General features: G+C 43.2%; 1 long non-coding RNA gene across 5 annotated transcripts in view; it reads right to left on the reverse strand.

Annotated features, from left to right (window-relative positions):
- Positions 1–870: 870 nt before the first annotated feature.
- LOC123780752 (uncharacterized) overlaps positions 871–20,019 on the reverse strand; it is a 109,362-nt gene continuing 90,213 nt past the window's right edge. For 2 of the 5 annotated variants that reach the window (XR_015727098.1, XR_015727099.1), the window contains 5 exons: positions 9,852–9,949; positions 9,279–9,517; positions 7,408–7,592; positions 6,319–6,595; positions 871–5,718 (listed from right to left, as the gene is read on the reverse strand). This is a non-coding gene — a long non-coding RNA (uncharacterized LOC123780752). The remainder of the gene's footprint in view (positions 5,719–6,318; positions 6,596–7,407; positions 7,593–9,278; positions 9,518–9,851; positions 9,950–20,019) is intronic. The other 3 variants (XR_015727100.1, XR_006776499.2, XR_015727101.1) reach the window with 3 other exon arrangements.

Here is a 20,019-nt window from a genome sequence, read left to right on the forward strand (position 1 = left end):
CTTCACCCTGACTCAGGCCTGATTTCCGCATGAACAGATTACAATATGATGTTATCCTGTGGACTCCAAGAGCCTTACCTTCAGGATTGAATGTACTTCATGAATTTCAAACCATCCCTCTGACCTTGAACAAGACATCTCTGGAGCTCAGTTTCTATGTCTCTAAGATGAGGCCATTGGGTGTGTGCATTTTTTAATACAAATTCTGTTCTCTGTTTTATTTTTGATTTGCTAATGATTTTATTTTATTCATTTATTTATTAAATATTTTATTTATTCATTTAACAGAGAGACAGCCAGCGAGAGAGGGAACACAGGCAGGGGGAGTGGGAGAGGAAGAAGCAGTCTCCCAGTGGAGGAGCCTGATGGGGGGGCTCGATCCCAGGACTCCAGGATCACGCCCTGAGCCAAAGGCAGACGCTTAACAACTGGGCCACCCAGGCACCCCTTGATTTGCTAATGATTTTAGGAAACTCTTGGGTACTACTTGCTATGTATCAGTCCCAGTTCTAAGCATCTTACATTTAGAAATTTCAATAAGAAGTTAGTTTAAGTAGTAACCTAAGGTAGGTACTGTTACCAGACCTATCTCACAAAGGGGCAAACTGAGGCACAGAGAAGTTAAGTGGTTTGCCCATTACTTACTTTACACAGTAAGTAGCGGAGCTGGGATTTGAACCAAGGCAGGTTGGCTCCAGAGTTGACATTCCTAACCACTATGTCCTACCGCCTCCCTGACGGGGGAAGAAATAGCATTCAATTATAACAGCTATCCCTCGTTGTGCTCTTTATATTTTTGTGGGGCGTATCTTTTTTCTATTGCTGTGTAAAAAAGCGCCACAGACTAGGTGACTTAAAACAACACACCTTTATTATTTAATTGTTCCCGAGGTTCAGGAGTCCAGATATGGGCTGGCTGGGTCCTCTGATCAGGGTCTTGCCAGGCTGTGACAGAGAAGTCAGCCATGGTATGGTTCTCATCTGGAGCTCAGGGTCCTCTTTCGAGTTCGCTGTTTGTTGGAAGAATTCAGTTTCTTGGTTCTAAGACTGAGAGCCCCACTTTCTTCTTTTATTTATTTTTATTTTTTTAATTGAAGCGTAACTAACATACAGTGTTATATTAGTTTCGGGTGTACAATAATGATTCGACATTTCTATACATTACCTGGTGTTCTGCACAGTAACTCTGTTCTTAATCCCCTTTTTCTATTTCACCCATCCCCCACCCACCTGCCCTCTGGAGACTACCAGTTCTCTATATTTAAGAGTCTGTTTTTTTATTTATTTTGTTTTTTAAGTTCTACATATAAGTGAAATCATACGGTATTTGTCTTTCTCTGATGGATTTCACTTAGCATAATACCCTCTAAGTCCATCCATGTTGTTGCAAATGGCAAAATCTTGTTCTTTCTTATGGCCGAGTAATAGTCCATTGTGTATATATACACCACATCTTCTTTATCTATTCATCCATCGATGGACACTTGGGCTGCTTCTGTATCGTGACTATCATAAATTGTGCTGCAAGAGCCCTGCTTTCTGGCTGGTTGTTGGCCATGACCACTCTCAGCAATTAGAGGACACCCATCAATCCCTGCCAAGTGGTCCTCTTGGACCTGCTGGTTTCCTTCTTCAAAGCCAGCAGGAGAAGCTCTCCCTCTAGCCTGCTAAGCCAGAGTCTACCATAGGTAACGGAATCATGGGAGTGATACCTCATCACATCCCCAGGTCTTGCCCACACTCGGGGCAGGGTGGAGTTCTACAGGGCATGCTCACCAGGAGATGAAAATCGTCAGGCCCTCCTTAGAATTCTGCCTGCCACGGTGGGGGCGGGGAGTGGGTTCTGATATGAGTTTGTGGCCAAAAGGATTTCTGCAGAGTGAGCCCATTGCCCTTGAGGGAAAAGGAAGCCATCTGTTATCATCGTAACTGAAAGGCACAGAGTTCTGCGGGAGCATGGAGCGGGGCCCACCACAGGTTGGGCTTCAGTTAGGCTTCCTAAGGAGGTTATACCTGACCTGAACATTGAGAGGTGGGTAGGACCAAAAGCCTTCCTGCAGAGGAACCAGGCAGTGGGGAGGCGGGATGGCCTGTGTCTCCTCATTGCAGAAGAACCAGAGGTGACACAAGCAATGAGGGACTACAGGCCTTAATCAAAAACAACGTGACTCTCCTGGCTATTCCCTGTGCTCCAGGAAGGGTTTGACCAAAAGCAAAGGAGGAGGGAGAATTTCCAGAATTTTTTTTAGAATGGCCTGGTCCAGAGGCAGCTGTGGCCTGGTCATTGGAGCTCTGTACTTGAGGTCAGACCGACATGAGCTCCTGTCTCTCCCAGACCACTTAACAGCCAGGTGAGGGTGAAGTCAGCTTGCGTCTCTGCCCCCAGGTTCACTCAACTGTGAAAAATCCTGCCTGTCTCTTATGATTTTTGTGAAGATTGAAGGCGTTAACGTGAGTGGATATGTTTTACACTGAAAGCACCCCATCCATACAAAGAACTGTTTGCTCAACAACTCTTCCTGCATTTCTTTTCCTGTTCAGCACCTGTGCTTCTTTGAGTGGGAAAAGGGGGCCAGGAGGGGAGTTATCATGAACATCCCTGAAACAGAGATTCCCCGGGGGCATTTGTCTGAAGCGCTGGGAGGAAAGGCCACAGCCCATGTGGCCGCGGGTTGCCACACAGTTTGATTCTCTGGGGAGAGAATACATCATTTTTGGGATGAAGAACCTGAGGCTAAAACAAAATGAATTGATTCCCAAACTCATGGCAGGACAGACACAGTCTTCTGATTTCAGACACATTTCCTTTCCTCTTCAACACACTGAGGAAGCACCTCACTGGAGTTCTAGAATCAACTACAGGTTTGAGTGTTTGTCTGGGTCTGCCTTTGGCTCTGGGTTTGTTGGATCTTTTCTTCTTTTGTTTTGTTTTGTATTACATCTTGCTCTTGGTTCATTTTTTTCCTTTTTGTAAAGGAAAACACCTTTTCACACATTCTCCTTCAGAGAGCCACTTTGAATCAGTTTGAATTTGGGACACAGGAAAATGGTCCCAATGCCTTCAGGCAATGCTTGCATCTCAGGTCATCTCAGGAGCAAGCATAGGTAAAGAAGAGCCAAGAGCCCGAGACAGAACCCCCAAAATCCCACTTGCCATTTTTCTCTGGATGTTGAAACATTGCAAAACTTGCGAGAGCAGATAAATCCAAAGAAAAACTCTGAGCATCAATTACAACATCCTGTGGAGAAACCTCTAGCTGGCACGACTCAGCCATCACATCGCTCTCCTCTGTTCGGGCCAGGCCGTGCGCCCCTTGACAGAAAGGGCTGCCGCTCTGTCCTGTGACTGGCACTTTGTCCTCAAAGGGTCCTGCTCAGTGTGAACTGTCAGAGGCCACAGAGACCATACCGCTCTTACTCTGGGCGATGCCAGGTGTGGCACCAACACGCACAGGACACTAACATCTCATTTGAAAACACTGACATGCAAAAGGAGAAATCCCTCCATTCTTTGGAGATTTACTCCCTGGTGACTCCTTCATTATCATTTTTCTCTCCGTCCTCTTGTGTTCATTCTCTTCCTAGGGTGGGACAAGGATGTTCCTTTTTAATTTAACGCAGCAAACATCGTGAGAACTTTTGTGTGTGCTGGCTTCAGCCCCACGGGCACTGAAAGGACTCGGAGAAGAGGCTCACTGTTCAGTGCAAAAGACGAACACACAGAAACCACCGGAGTCGGGTAGGGGAACAGAAATGAACCCTAGGAACAGCCACAACTCCAAGGGAGGGGTTTCCTTCCTGTGATTGGCTGGGTGGGATCATTTGTATAACATGACCTGAGGGTGGTCCTTTAGAAAGAAACTATGTGCCCTGCACCTCGTGTTGTGCCTAGGGAGCAAGATATCCTAATAGTCAAGAAATCAGACTCAAAAAAGTCCTCATTTTGAATTCAGGAGGGGCCACTTCCCACACACTTCTCTGTGTCTCCATTTCTTCATTTGTGAGGTGATGACACTGAGGAGCCCCATTTTCCAGGGCTAAGAGGTTTACATGGGACAGCACATGGGACAAAATAAGTGTGCATGCACACACGCACACACGCACACGCGTGCACACACAAAGTTGATTCTTTATCTTCCTGTGGTTTTCTCTGCCTCTTTCACAGACGTTCCCTCTAGAATCCTTGAGATAAGGGAGAAAGGAAGGCCTTTCAGGCTGGACTCCCAGCCCCCAGTGGGGTGGTGATGGGCAGTGGGAGGCCTGGATGGTGGGGGGCAGGATATACTTCCTACACCAGGAAGGAGAGAGGGCAGGTCAAGATACACAGAAGAGGAAAAACAGAGGGTCGACCCCAAGTGCCTCTCGTGTTTTTCATGATAGTTCTCGCTAGTGTTAGATCACTTCTCACGTTACCCTCCTCATCCAAGGTGTCCCATCTGCTTCACAAAACAGTCCTAAGATAGAGGCAACCTGCGCGTTTTTATCCTGATTTTACAAATGAGGGCGTGGAAGCTTGGAGCGGTTCACCCACGTGCCCCCAGGCACGCAGAAGCAGCGTCACAGCTGGAGCTCGGGCCGGACTCCCAGTTCTGTGCTCGCGGGAGCCCTCTGTTGACAGGCTCGGCGAGAGAGAGCTCAGGGTCCTCGCAGCTCATCCCCAACCCCCCTCAGAACCTGTCAGACTCTGCCGGGGGCTCATGGAGGGGAAAATAAAAGGCTCTGGTTGGCTGAAGGTTAACAGATAAAGGAAGCAAAGTTGAAAAGCTTACAATAAATCATCCGTGGATTTTCTTCAAGATTCCCGGTTGACTGAACAGTGAAACTGGCAGGCAGAAAACAGACAGCAAAGGAGGCTCCCAGATCACTGGAGGGAGGGGGAGCCAGCTTGCGTTCATCCGCCCCCATGTCCTAGGTGCTAGATGCCCGGCCTGCGCGATCTCATTTAAGCCTCAGGCAGCCCGGCGGGATGGCTGCTGTGGTCCTCAGTTCTGTGCGCGGGGGAGTGAGGGCCAGGGAGGTGAAGCAAAAGGCCCACAGTCTTGCAGCTGGTACCCGGGTCAGCAGGACCAGGGACTCAGATCCGCCAGGCTCTGAAATCCATGCCTTTCCGCTAGCTTGTAGGGCAGGGGAGGGGTGCAGAGGGATTTCACATGGGACTCCTCAGAGGGAATGAAAGAAGAGGGTCTGAGGAAGAGGTCTGAAAAGGTAGGCTTCTTTTTATTCAGATACGATGAGGCCAACAGATCGGGAGGAGACAAGGTAGCTGGTTACTCGCGGTTTCCAAGAGGAGGGGCTGGGCCACATCCTGCAGGGCCTCGTGGGGAGACACCAGGATCAGTAGGAGGCAGAGGTGGTGGAGAAAAAGGTTGGTAAGAGCCGATATTGTGGTTTCCAGGGAGGGAACAGGTGAGGCAGGGGAAGGGGGCTTAGGGTTGGCTCGTTTGTGTAACTTCAGTGGGCTCTGGGGTTAGAGCTGTCTGGAGTTGTCTGGGACCCAGCCCTCTGGTGACTGAAGCAGGGGTGTGGCCCAAAATGTTGGTGTTGGTTGCTTTGCATCTGGAAGGCCAGCCATGGGAGGGACAGTCTCTCCAGGGTTGGCAAGGGCCCAGAGGTCAGAAACACATGGTTCTTGCAGAAAAGCAACATTCAACCAGGCAAAAAGACATCACAAACCTTCCATGGTGGCTCATAATGGTGCTCCGGGGTCTCCTCTGTGTTCTGGAACCAGAGAGCGGAACTCTGTTAACAGCAGGAGAGACCTCTCCATTGAATTGCCACCATTCAGAGAAGTAAGGATGGGCATTATTTTCAGCACCCTGACAGCAAGTAATCACAGACCAAATGACCCAAGTGGATAAACTAATTGGAATTAAATGAGATTAATCAGAATAAGCTCTGTTATTCCTGTATCAGGAATGTCAAGACATTGTTTGCTAAAATGAAGAAGTACATGTAAAGTGTGTATGTGTGTGTGTGTGTGTGTGTGTGCTGTGCACGCACAAATCAGGCTTGCAGAGAAACAGAAGACATTCGACTGCCCAGGTGGCCAGGAAAGTATGATGCGACAAGGGCCTGAAGGAATGTGTTTCCAAGTTATTTTTTCGCCCTTTGGATGGTTCATGGATATAAATAGAAGTTGAATCTGCCTCCTCCATTACTTATCCTTAACATTATTTGTCAGTGTGCTTAAAGGTAAGGAATGGAAATAGGAGTCAGATAAAGCTTTCAGCATTTCCTAGGATGAGGATAGAATTTCTTATCACGGCTTATAGGGAGCCACAGACTCCAACCCCTACCTCCATTTCTAAGTCATCTCACCCTTTGCTCCCTCATCCAGCAGCTGTCCATCATTGTCCCGTCATCAGCTCTAGCCGAGGAGCGTGCGATGGTCTCTCCATGCAAGTCAACACCTCAAACTCGGCTGTCCCAGCACCAAGGCCGCCTTCGTGAGACCTGTGGCGGCTGAATCTCGCAGTTGTTATGCAGTGATTCGTTCAGCGAGTCTCTCTCTGATAAGGCTGGAGGAGCTTGAGGTAGGAAGAGCTGAAACTGGTTTATTCACGGAGGAGCTCCAGACCCTCACAGGTAGTGGGTCCTAAATAGATGTTTGCTAAATGACTCAATAAATAAATGAACTTGGATTCTCTTCCCAGACCCATCTCTACACAGCTTTGCATTCCTAAGCAAGTCACTCTCCCTCTCTGAGTCTTCCTTTCTTCATCTGTGAAATGGAAGAACTGATTGCAAGGATTTCTAAAGCCTTTCCTGTTTCTATGCTGTTAAGGGCTGTTCTGTGTCCCATGGGGAAAACTGTTATTTCCTAGCGAGGTCTGTTTTCTCCTCATGGCAAGAAGGAAGGGGCTTCTTTAATATGTAGGGAGGCTACAGGGGAGGAGGGGACTTGCAGTGTTAACGTGTGGCCAGAAAAAACCTCACTGATTAGATCAGAGACTTAAAGGCAGTAAGAGTGAGACATGTGGGTGTATCTACGAAAAGAGTAGTCAGGTAGAACAAAACAGCTGATGCAAAGGCCCTGACGCAGGAGAATCCCTGGTAGGATAAGAATGCAAGGATTACTGGAGCAGAGTGAGCTGGGGAAGGAGCAGAAGCAGTGAGGGCCCAGAAGTAAGGACAGGAGGAGACAGAACACATAGGGTCTGGTGGGCCATTGTAAGACTCTGGCTTTTACTCAGAGTGAGATGACAAACCACCCAAGGGCTCTGAGCAGAGCGGTGATGTGAATTTAGGACGTAACTGGGTTCCTGGATGGCAGTGAACAGATCAGCTATTGTAAATGGAGCTTATGTTCCCTACAGGAACATTCCCTGGAGTTCTATTTCCATAACTTCGTGTCATGCCATAAAGATATTGTCCTTACTGAAGAAAACAAATAAACACAATACATACCTTAGAAAAATACAGCCTTGGAATTCCAGCCTCTCCTTCGCTATTGCCTTTCCAATGGCCTCCGTGTGTATAGTATACGCAAACACACACCAGCTTCGGAGTACACCTAGAACTTGAATTTCGTCTCTAAAAGTTATCACTATGAGACTCGGAGCAAGTGATCACTTCAATTCCCAGAACCTTGTCTGCAAAGTGAACACAGAAATATGTGTTACTATGCACCGCATTGGCCTGGCACAAAGGTTAAAAGAAAACACACCTGTAATATCCTTAGCGTAGCATTTGGTGTTTTTTTGGTACCCAGCACATGCTGGTCTCCTTTCCTCTCTTTCCTTATGCCTGGCTGGAACGGTAATTAATATAGAGATGGGAGGCTGGGATTTGGGGCACGTTAAGATCATAACAATACCGAGCATTTATTATTTTTTTTAAGATTAATTAATTTGAGAGAGAGCACATGTGTGAGAGCTGGGGGAGGAGTATGGGGAGGGAAGGAGCAGAGGGAGAGTTTGTTTTTTTTTTTAAGATTTTATTTACTTATTTGATAGCACAAGCAGGGGGAGCCACAGGCAGAGGGAGAGGGAGAAGCAGGCTCCCCACTAAGCAGGGAGCCCGATGTGTGTGGGACTCCATCCCAGAACTCTGGGATCATGACCTGAGCCAAAGGCATACACTTAACTTGCGACTGAGTCTCCCAGGCCCCCGGGGAGAAAGAGTCTTTAAGCAGACTCCCCGCTGAGCACGGAGCGGATTCAGGGCTAGATCCCAGGACCCTGAGATCACGACCTTGAGATTACCACCTGAGCTGAAACCAAGAGCCAGACGCTCAACTGCGCCCCCCCCAGGCGCCCCCACAATACTATACATTTAACAGAATTTGTTTCCAAACACTGTACCAGACAATTCTGTGAGCTCTCCAGAAGAGAGATTATTATCCCATCTTATAGATGGAAAGAGTAAACCCCACTAAGTTCGAGTGGCTTGAACAGGATCACAGAGAAAATGAGTGGCAAAGCAGGGGGTTTGCATTTCACACAGGAGTTTTGCTTTTGCCTGTTTCCCTCTGTGTTCTTTCCACCTACTTCTTCCCAGTGTTTGGCTTCAGTGTATTTCCAAGGTCAATCAATTTCAAAGAATGCAGGGCATCTGTGGATGGTTTAAATAACAAAGGCATTCCCCATAGGTGTGGTCCACACTATGCCTAAGAATCTCTTTTGTAGCCCTCCACACGTGTAAAAACCACTTTGAAAGAGTCAAGGAGCTGTGCCTTGTCTTTAGGTAGATTAATTCAGCCGAAAGAATTACCGCGGATAAATTCTTGGCCTGCCTTGCTGACAGTTCCCTGCCCAGCTGGGGGAGGAAGCAGTGAGAACTGCCAGGCTAGACTTGTTTGAGATCAATAAGGAACAACTGACTGCTTGTCTGGAAATGACAATGAAGTAAGAGAAACAGGTCAGCATGGGGTGAAGGGAGGGAGCCCCTCCCCCCTCCAGGCCTGGAACTTTGATAATGCAGATGTCAAATGTGAGGCAAAAAATGAACAGGCTCCCAGCAACTGACTCTTCACAAAAGCAAAACACCTTTAGAAGAAGCCAAAAAATGAAATCTGACAATATAATTTGAAGTATTTCTTGCCAGAGATGGAAGAGACACCTTGAGAAATTAATGCGTTTGCACAGGTAGGGTCTGTGTCTTAAATAGGGTCCTTCTGAGTACGAATAAAAAATAAAAAATCACTTGGAATTAAGTTTAAAAAATCAAATAAAGAGGAATCTATTTAAAGTGTTCTAGGATAAATCACAAAATCCAAGCGGCTAAGCCTCTTAAATCTCAAACAATAAACTCAGATAAGAAATATTACATCAACTTACATCTGGTTTTGCTTCTCCCATCTTGCCAGGTTGGAAGGATATAAAATCTTCGCTATCTGGGGGACATCCTTGCCCGCCTTTGTCCGAGGGGGCACCAAAGAACAGAAGAGGCCTCTCCAGTTTTTGGTCAGCAATTGTGAGTTTCCACCCATTGTTCCATTTTTCCCATTGTCTTAATTGGTCATTCACGTCCGGAAGTTCTGTCACTTTCGTGCAGAATCAGACAGGATTCAATCTGGCTGCATACAAAAATTAAAAACAAAATAGCAAAGGCCTGATTAAGAGAGAAGTCTCTTTCCCTCTCATACAAACATGATCCAGCCACTTTGACATGAGTGGCCAGGTAAAAATGAGCAGGAATAAGGGAAGAATAGAATTGGGAAGCAGCTGGCAGTCTGTCCTCCATGCCAACCTCTGGACGTGGGGACCTCTGGTGAGATCTAGGAGCGGGGTCCTGCTTTCTCAGACTCACGAGGCAGCCCTCCTATCTGAGGTCCAGCCCCATTGTCAGACACTGTGTCAGAATGTTAGGGGAACCCATGCTCTTCCAGGCCATTCTAATCTCCACTCTACCTGGTCGGCTTCCTCCCAACACAGCCCAGGTCCTCAGAGGTGCTCCTTGCTGTTTCACCCTCTAGGACATGTAGCACTGCTCTTGAAATAGTTTCGGGCTTTGGAAAACAAAAACAAAAACAAGAACAAACAGATCATAAAAATACCTTGCACGTATTTGTTCTTTTGTGATGTGATGGTAATAGTTCTAAGGATGTTACATTTTTAGTTAATTGTCATGATAATCCTACACGGTAGGCAGCATTATCCTTATTCTAGAGATGGGACAGCAGGGTGATTAAGTCATTTGCCTAGGTTGTCATAGCCAGGAGGTGACAGATTCTTCCAAACCAGATGGCCTGGCTCGAGACTCTTGCTCTTACCCGCAGTCTTACACTGCTTCTCTGTGTTGCTGTGAGACTGTGTTTGCTTTCTGCCCTGTCACATGGACAGTCAAGGGAGTAGCAAGAGTCTAGTCCCTGCCTCATAATGGGAGTAGGGAGGAGCAAGAATACAAATAGAAATTTCCAGAAATTATCCTGCCATGATTTGCTAGGACCTGGAAAGCCATCCGGAGCTCATCTCCTTGGCGTACTGTCTCTGCTTCATTCTATACATCTGTCCATTCTTCTCTCATTAATTGATGGTGTACCATCCGACTAGGCTCCATTTCATAACTTCTGAGGTCCTAATCTCTCCACTCAAGTGGCCAACCTAGATTCAAATAGCAACCCTATCCCAGCTCTGAAGTTCTGGTTCAGAAACCAGAGAGTCTGGTTTCCCAGGTGTCCATTCTTTGTCCAATCAACTTTGGTCAAGGAAGATGATGGCCTTCTCGCGAACCTTAAATCTGGCAATGGGCTCTCAGAGAAAGGCAGTGACCTCAACAAGTGTCCCGTAGGCTGTCATTTGGATAGAAATATATGTACAAAATATAGAAGGGAATCATAGCCTAACGACAACAAATTATGGAACCTGAAAGAATATTGCCAGGAAGAGCAGAGGGTGGTAAAGTTGTAAATAATACTACAAAGGAGACAAAGGTAGAAACTCCGTTCTTAGGGAAGATATTAGAATGTTAACACATGAAAGAGAAGCAAATGACTCAGTTCCTACTTGCCTTCCTTGCCAATGGGAATAATTCTAACAATAAATGGTAGAAAAGTTATTTTTAACCAGATACTTCTCAGAAGATGAAAGATGATAATAAGAGAGGATTTAATATGCTTTAAATGAATTCAAATTCTCACGACCAAAATAATTCTATCTCAGGGCACAGGATGTATTAATGTGTCTATGCTGATGCATCAACATTTCTGCTAAGAAATTATTGGAAAAGACAGCTAGGCTGGAAGGCTGGGGGAAGGTAAATATTGTTCTGTTTTACCAACAAGGTAAAAAGGAGATCCCTCCTTTTATACATGGAGTTTGAAATTAGAACAAGAAAAAACTGAAAGAATTATCATTAAAAAGACAGTTTGTGAACACTTAATAACTTAAAAAGATAATTATTAGGAGTTAGCATGGTTTACATGACTAATTAATTAATTCATTTCTCAAAACATTTGTTGAGTGTGCAAGACACGCCAGACACAGAGGTCATAAAACTATAGAAAAGTTGGCTTTACCACCAAGCTAATAGCATTAACTAACAAAAATTCAGAACAAACTAGCTTCACTTTCTTTCTTGATACTTTACTTACCAGGTTGGTGGACCATAGGGATGCGTTCAGATTTCAGCAAGCCTTTTGAAATGGACTCCAATAGCTTACAGACGAGACAGGGATATCTGGACTGGTCGGTACGGTGCTAAGTGTTCCCAAACTGGCTAAATGACCATAGGCAGAGGCTACTGACTATACCTGTCAGTCTTACCATAGTTAGGGCTTCTCTGAGACGCAGGCATTGTGTTTCCCAGCAGGTGGGGAGAAGAAGTGAGCTGAAAGAGTGCAGGTTCCTTCTGTCGCCAAGGTGGGACAACAGTGGAGGAAACCGATCTAGCAATAGGGGCTGGTATTAGAATTTGAACAAAGCTAAGTACTAGCGCCTTCTTTTCTAACCCTTTGAGTTGGGTGAGAGATGTGAATAGGCAAAGAGAGCCGAAGTGCCACTTTGACTACCAAGAAAAGTTGATGTTTGTAAATGTGACACATCTGCAGGCCAGCTGATCCGGATACTGAACCCTAGGGTAGACAGGTCCATCCACCTTGTCAACAGGTGGTGATGGACATTTGCCAGGCTGCCAAGTGACAGCAGCCCCTGTTCTATGTTTGGCATGATCCCAAGCGGAAACAGGAGGAGAGCACTGGGTTACTCATGCCCTTTTTCTCCTTCAAAACTCACAAATCTGATAAGTGAGGATAGTTGAGGCCAAGTGTGTTTCACTAGCTGTGGTACCTCCACATGGAAGGACCATCAGCAGTGAAAGAGAAGAAGGTCTTTTTCAATGAGCTCCAGAAGGAGCACACAAGTGATTCATATTCAAAGGAACACAGTAGTCCGTCTTACTGCCAAAATTCGAGCGGTTGGCTCTAGGATATTCAACATGGTGGGGGAAGTAGGGTATCAAGGGCCTAGGAAGTGAGCAGCAGTAAGCAGTCAGGTTGAGTCATGGGTCAAAATCAATGATGAGGCTCTAATCTTGGGAAGAGAGAAATGGCAAAACTGAGGACTGAAGTTCACTTAGTCAACAGTCTGTGATTCAGGGTAATTCCCTGATCTGGGCGTGCAGGGCTTTCTGAACCTGGTCAGAATTTCCAGCACGAGCCTGAATTTCTCAGCATTTGCAGAGCACTTCATTTGTTGCAAGCAGACACTAATTTTATCTTATATCCAGCTTGATAATGAGTAGCTGGAGACATGTCTCCGGTCCCACAACCATATTTCCTACTCTTTATTCCTTCTAAGTTGGAAGATTCCAATTCACAATTAAAAGGATATTTAGATAATTCTGGATATTCAAATAAAACATTGACTGAGAAAGAATAGATTTATCACTGAAGATTGCTTTTCATGTTCCATTAGGCATAAATACATCATAAGCAAAGTTTTAACTTTCAGCTTGAAAGATCATTCTTTGGTTGACTGTGTCCCTGGAATATATTTCTAAACGGTTTGTGGCAGCATTGGGATGTGATTTTTCAAACATTATCAATAATATATCATCAGTTTCTTTCTCTGACAGTGGAAGAAAATTATTAGCCATAAGGATTGAAGGATTTCTTCACAGTTTGTTCTTCTTAAGAAATTCTAACATTGTGTCCCAAACATTTGAAATTATAATCTTTAGCCCTGAAATGATGGATTCACTTTATTCAAGATACTGACTCCAATTTTGAAATATATTAGTTCATTCTAAGTAATTGAAATGATCAAGTCACAAAGAAATGCTTTTTTATTCCTATCTTTAAAAAACCCATTTTTGTTTTTTATCAACCACTTTGTGTCAGTATGAAAAAAATAGAGTTTTGTATTCACCAACCATTTCTCAACATGTCGCGGTGAAAAGATGTACATATATTGGCTATGATTCAGTCACAGTAAAAATTTCCCCAGTATTTTCAACCTTGGATCAAAATTGAGAGGCATATTGTTGGCTACTGATTAGTTTCTGTGAATAAAATATTCAAGAAAATATGTGTGCACTGTTGGTATGGGTCCCAGTGTATTTGTACTGTCCTCCTCTTGGCTCACAAAATAATTTTCTCTTAAATGAAAAAAGTCTGCTTATGGCACAGGTTTTCAGAGATAATGAGCTGCTGAACACGGCTCTGTCATATATGCCCTGCACGTATTGATTTATACTCTGCAAACCAGTGGTTTGATTTACATGGAAAGCAAACTAGATGCTAGAAATTCACACCTGGTAATTTCTCTTCACTTTTTTTTTTTTTTTTTACCATTGATAATATGTAGTATCCAAAAGTGTTATTGAATTAAGGAATTTTGCAGTTTTCATTACTTTTTTGACTAGCTTAACAGGTTTTTCAGCTATGGTGTGATCTGTACATATTTTGAATAATGCCTCTGGAGTTTTGGACTCTCTTCTACATTCGGATATACAATTCACTTGAATCATACTAGCAAATACTATTTGGTGCAAGGACGGGGGGGAATAGTGACTGGATTACCAAAGAGGTTCCTATTTTATTTGAAAATGGTGCATTTCTTTGGCTATCTGGTAGTATTTGCAAGGATTTAAAACTGACAGTTCCTGGGGCAGCAGAAGCGAATGGATTGCAAGCCCAGTGAAATACATTTTCAGATATGTATTATTACATTTTACGTTTACATTTTTTTTGGCTGGAGATTTACTCATCACTTTGTGTTCTATGAAGACTTTTCCATAATTTGTAATATTATTTTAAATTTCTCTTCACTCTGCATTGTATGGAGACCTTTCCACAGTTTGCATTTATAGTATCATTCCTATTTTCATTACTTTTGCATTTCAAAGAACTACTTGGAGGCAATGATACATTTTTTAAAGAACATTTTGGAACATAAGGTAACACAGTGGAGTAATACTGAAAAATGAAGCTTTAATAAATGAAAACAAGTACACTGATGATGTAAATGATGTGAAGTATTATACTATGGCCATGTGTGGCATGCATAAAATTTTTAATGAATGCAATGATTTTAAGAAACAATGAGATTTCTATAAAAAGCATAAGTAATTATAATTCATGTCAAATATATGAACAAAATGATTTCCTTGCTTTTTTGTCCCCCTCTGCCAAGCCACTTGCAAAGCATTAACTATTTGTGGTGGGGAGTATACTCTTAGCACACAGAGAGGGAAGTGATAGTGTGAGGGGTTGGGGAGGTCAGGATATGGAATGTGATGTGCTATGAAAGGGGCATGTCTGCATGTCATCTTAAGGCTGCCCACATAATCAGGAGCAGAAGGAAGTACCCAAAAGGTATGACTGGGCCATCAAATCCCAGAGTGTGAGAGTAAGATTTAACAATCTACCCCACCAATGAGAAGGGATGGGAGAAGCTTACTGAATCTCGCTTCAGCCTGTATCTTCATAGGAGCTTAAGACAGGAGAGAGCTGACAGTGGCTCCATTTTGCTCAACCTGGAGTCAGCAGAAGCAAAGGAAATAAAGGAGGGCTATTACCTTAGTTGCTGAATCTCACACCTCAGAAGGGAAGAGATCAAATCTAATGAAAAAGAGCTAATGTGAATGACAAAAGCAGAACTCAAGATTATCCTGACAGACTAGAATGAAGTGTCCAAGCCAACGAAGTAGAAATTTATAGGGTAACACGGAATGTGTCCTTTAATTTCCAAAAATCAGTTGCATAAATGCAGATGGGAAGGAGACCTAAATGGACAGAATTCTTGTAAGAACAAAAGAGAAGATATTTGCAGGACCACAAATTCAACAGCCCCAATTCAGCCTCTAGAATATTAATGAAACCGCAAGCTACAGTAATCATTGTGTCCAGACAGAAATATGTAAGAAAGTAACGGTAATCATAATGCATTATCATTTCGTAATATACTATTAGCAAAAGTATTTCATTGTCTTTGTGTTTTCCCATTGCCCTCTGCATAATTTCATCCAAAATGGGACAGTTCTTGTCACTTTATTTAAAAAATGACAGCACTTTGAGTCATCTTCACGAGGCTGTCATAAATAAATGAGATGAGATATGGGAAGCCAGCACAGAGCACACAGCAGCACCATAAATGACATAGACTCTAAAGGAGTTGAATCCATATGGGTACATGAGAGCACGAGGATAACATTTTTCTAAATTATTTTATCCAGTTTAATCTTCCTGATCACCACATAAGCTTGGTTCTAGATGCTCCTCACGTGGCAAATTGCTGTATATTCTTAAGGGCTTATATTTAGTGTTACTTCTCAGGGGAAGTCTAACCCTAGTCCTGAAGCGAGGTTCGATGATTCTGTTCCATGCTCCCATTTAATTCTGTAATTCCCATCTCCGGGCCCATGTCTCAATTTCGTGTTAATACTTGTTTAATTATCTTTACTTATCTTTAATTATCTTTACTCCTCACCGGATTACCTGCTTTATGCAGGAGTGACTATGTCTGTTTTGTTCAATGTTATATTCCTAGTACCTTGGACAGTATTTGGTTAAAAGAAATAGAGCTTGATAAAGATTGGCTAAATGAAAGAATGAATAAGATTGAGGTGCAGAGTGTTTGAGATGCTAAAAATCTCATCATTTACAAGTGGTAAATATCTATATCTACACCCAAATTATCTTCTTCCAAATGGTTTGGAAACTATGTCCTGCATATTTACTTTAGGAAAGATCTAAATTTCTTTAAATCCTTAAAAGTGTGTCATATACATGGAGTCGAATTACTCTATTACTTCAGTGAACCAATCTGTATCTAACAACCTATAGCGAAGGTAATTTTAGCTCCAAATAGGAAAACTTTTTTTTAAATCAAGTAGAACTGCCCATCATGGCATGTATTATCTCTGGGGCTTCTTGTCACTGGATGTTTTAGAGCAAAAGAGAATAATCACCTATCAGAGATGCTGGAAAAGAATTCTTGAAGTTGGTGGGAGTAGGGATCCAATCACTTAAAAAAATTTTAATTGTGGTAAAATACACAAAACGTAAATTTACCATCTTAACCATATTAAGTGTACAGTTCAGTAATGTTAAGTACGCTCACATCGCTATGCAACAGATCTCCAGAATTTTGTCATCTTGCAGAAATGAAACTCTATATTCATTAAACAACAACTCCCCAGTTCCCCCCACCCAGCCCCAGGCAACCACCATTCCACTTCTTGTTTTTATAAGTTTGACTACTCTAGGTATCTCATGTAAGTGGAATCACACAGTATTTGTCTTTTTGTGACTGGTTTATTTCATGTAGCATACTGTCCTGAAGGTTCATCCATGTCGTAGCATGTGTCAGTATTTTCTTCCTTTTTAAGACTGAATGATATTCCATTGTATGTATATACCACATTCTATACATCCTCTCATCCATCGATGGATATTTGGGTTGCTTCTACCTTTTGGCTATTGTGAACAATGTTGGTATGAAGATGAGTGGATAGGGGTGCCTGGTGGCTCAGTCAGTTCAGCATCTGGTTCTTGATTTCAGCTCAGATTGTGATCTCAGGGTCATGAGATCAAGCCCTCCATCAGGCTCCACACCCAGCATGGAGTGTGCTTGAGATTCTCTCCCTCTGCTCCTCCCCCTACTCGAGTTCGCTCTTTCTCTCTCTCTAAAATAAATAAAATCATACACACACACACATATATTTATCTTTGTAGTTATTGTATATGTACCAAGAAAGCTATAACTTAGGGTTTGGTTTTGTTTTTGTTTTTTGTTTTTCTTTTTTTGGTTTTGTATTTTTTGGAATGATTTGTTGATTTTTTTAAGTTTACCAAAGTTTGCAGCTTTTACCTCAATAGAACGGGAATATTTTAAATCCTATAACCACAGACAAATTGGAGCAATACTGTTTTAAAAGTGTTTCTTTCCTCCTTATTATTGGGTTTGTTAATGTATTAGGAGGAAATGACAAAATCCTGTGTAGGCTTTTTCTAAAAAGTTCAACAGTCTTTGTTGATATATATATATCTATATCTGTCTTTGAGGCCCTCCTTTCAGTTCTTTTGGGTATATACCCAGAAGTGGAATTGCTGGATCATATGGTAATTCTATTTTTAATTTTTTCCATGGCAGTCTTACCATTTTACTTTCCCACCAACAGTGCACAAGAGTTCTAATTTTTCCACAACTACCTCAACACTTTATTTTCTGTTTCTTTGATAACACTCATTGTTATGGGTATGGGGTGCTATTTCATCATGGTTTAATTAGCATTTCCTTAATGATTACTGAGGTTGAGGGGGAATCCAGTTACTTTCATTGTCCTTCCCAATTCTGAGTCTATGATAGTGAATTCTTTGATGACCATGTGTTACGCCAGGGCTACCCAAGCTTTTTCTAAATGAAGTTCCAATGCATCAATAGAATAGGAAGTGAGTGTTGAATTTGTAAGTCACTGTCAAGAATAAGGAGTTTTCGGGGCACCTGGGTGGCACAGTGGTTAAGCGTCTGCCTTTGGCTCAGGGCGTGATCCCGACGTTATGGGATCGAGCCCCACATCAGGCTCCTCCGCTATGAGCCTGCTTCTTCCTCTCCCACTTCCCCTGCTTGTGTTCCCTCTCTCGCTGGCTGTCTCTATCTCTGTCAAATAAATAAATAAAATCTTTAAAAGAAAAAAAAGAATAAGGAGTTTTCATTTATTCATTCATTTCTTCACTTATGCACCAAAAAATGTATTGACCCTACTAATGCAAATCATAAGAAAGCCCTAGGAAAACAAAGGTGAATAAGATATGGTTTCTGGGGGCACCTGGGTGGTTCAGTTGTTAAGCATCTGCCTTCGGCTCAGGGCATGATCCCAGGGCTCTGGGATTGAGCCCCACATCGGGCTCTCTGCTCCGCTAGAAGCCTACTTCCTCTCCCACTCCCCCTGCTTGTGTTCCCTCTCTTGCTGGCTGTCTCTCTCTCTGTTAAATAAATAAATAACATCTTTAAAAAAAAAAAAGATATGGTTTTTGACTAGTTCACGTCAATCAAGAATTTCCTTGAGATAAACCAACAGATCAGAGAGTTTACCATAGGCTAGGTACTGTGTCAAACTCCATAATATGTTAATTCATTTAATCTTTAGAACCTGGTTGACAGGCAAGATATTTGTGGTAGGCAGAATCATGGCCCCCTAAAGACATCCACATCCCAGTTCCTGGGACCTATGATTATGTTATGTTACATAGCAAAGGGGGATTGAAGCTGCAGAAGGAATGAAGATTGCTAACCAGCTGACTTTGAGATGGATTATCTGAGTGGACCCAATATAATCACAAAGGTCCTTATAAGTGAAAGAGGGAGGTAGAAGAGAGAGTCTCAGAGTGATATGATGTGAGAAAGGCCGGATGGGCCATTACTGGCTTTGAAGATGGAGGAGCTGCAAGTCGAGAAATGCAGGTGGCCTCTAAAAGCTGAGCAAGGCAGGGGCGCCTGGGTGGCACAGCGGTTAAGCGCCTGCCTTCGGCTCAGGGCGTGATCCTGGCGTTATGGGATCGAGGCCCACATCAGGCTCCTCCACCATGAGCCTGCTTCTTCCTCTCCCACTCCCCCTGCTTGTGTTCCCTCTCTCGCTGGCTGTCTCTATCCTGTCGAATAAATAAATAAAATCTTTAAAAAAAAAAAAAAAGCTGAGCAAGGCAAGAAAATGGTTTATCTCCTAGAGCTTCCAGAAGGCCTTCCAGAAGGCCACTTTGCTAATTAGTCCAGTGAGACCCATTTTGGACTTCTTACCTCCATAACTGAAAGGTAATTGTTGGTTTAAAAATTGGTACCCCCACACAGAAGGCAAGTGACTGAATAAAGAGTCAGACTACATCAGATTGATAGGTGGCAGTTCTAAGAAGCAAGAAAACTTACTTACAAGGCTTGTCCTGGGCAGCCACAAGAGGGTAATCTCTTCAACCACCTGCCAGAATTTTAGAAGTTTCTATAGAGGCCTTAATTGAGGTCAGTGTTATATTCAGTCCAGATGATCTCAATAACACCTACTCTCTCCAGACTATGTCCTTGAAAACGGCTCCTGGTATGGGAATGATGGGCAGAACATATATTCCAAGGACAGAGGAAGGAGTGAGAAGACTGATCATTAGGGTTGAGCTTGCAGGTCAACTGAGGATCATGTCCTCTTGATGACCTCCTTCAACAGTAAAAAATTTGTGTTGTTTTAAGTCACAAAATTGGTGGCAATAGGAAACTAATACAGCATTATTATCTATTTTAAATATAGGTAAACTAAAGGTTTGTGAGATTAAGGAAATTCACAAGATACCACAGCTCTGAGAGATGGAGTTCTGGTCAATGTCAAAGCCTGAGTACCCTACCACCTCCCTTTTTATGATCAGCTGCTTGGAGAGAACTTAATTTTCTGTACATAGGTCTACTGACAGACCTCCCAGGTCTACTGACAGACCTGGCCAAATGATGCCATTTTGCAGATTTCATCGACTTGCAAAATAGGAAATTGAGGATTTGGTGGAATTTTTTGAGGGAAGTTGTTTTTGCCACTGTTGTGGAATAGCTGTTATTCACTTCCTCCTTCCCCCCCACACTCCATGATTGAAAGCATTCAGGT

Source organism: Ursus americanus, chromosome 17 (genome assembly GCF_024610735.1).
Source record: "Ursus americanus isolate L20-20 chromosome 17, mUrsAme1.1.p, whole genome shotgun sequence".
NCBI lineage: Eukaryota > Metazoa > Chordata > Mammalia > Carnivora > Ursidae > Ursus > Ursus americanus.